Below are 258 nucleotides of genomic sequence, written 5' to 3' on the forward strand. Positions count from 1 at the left end.
TTTTACATTGCTTAGTGAAACTAGACTGATTCACAATACTCCTAATTTCCATTGGTAACAGATTATAAAATTTAATTCCTATGTAATTTATAAATTTTAGATTAAATGTGGTTTTAGGTTGAGGTAATTGCAGAGCTTTGTTCTTATTCGATCTAGTATAGTGGGAATGTTGTACAACATTTTTAAATTTACTATTTTTATGAATAAAGGAACAAGAAAGGATTATGTATAAACTTTTTACATTATATAAATCATCTT

Source organism: Dendroctonus ponderosae, unplaced genomic scaffold (assembly GCF_020466585.1).
Source record: "Dendroctonus ponderosae isolate FM_Combo_2020 unplaced genomic scaffold, Dpon_F_20191213v2 Dpon_F_20191213_1, whole genome shotgun sequence".
NCBI lineage: Eukaryota > Metazoa > Arthropoda > Insecta > Coleoptera > Curculionidae > Dendroctonus > Dendroctonus ponderosae.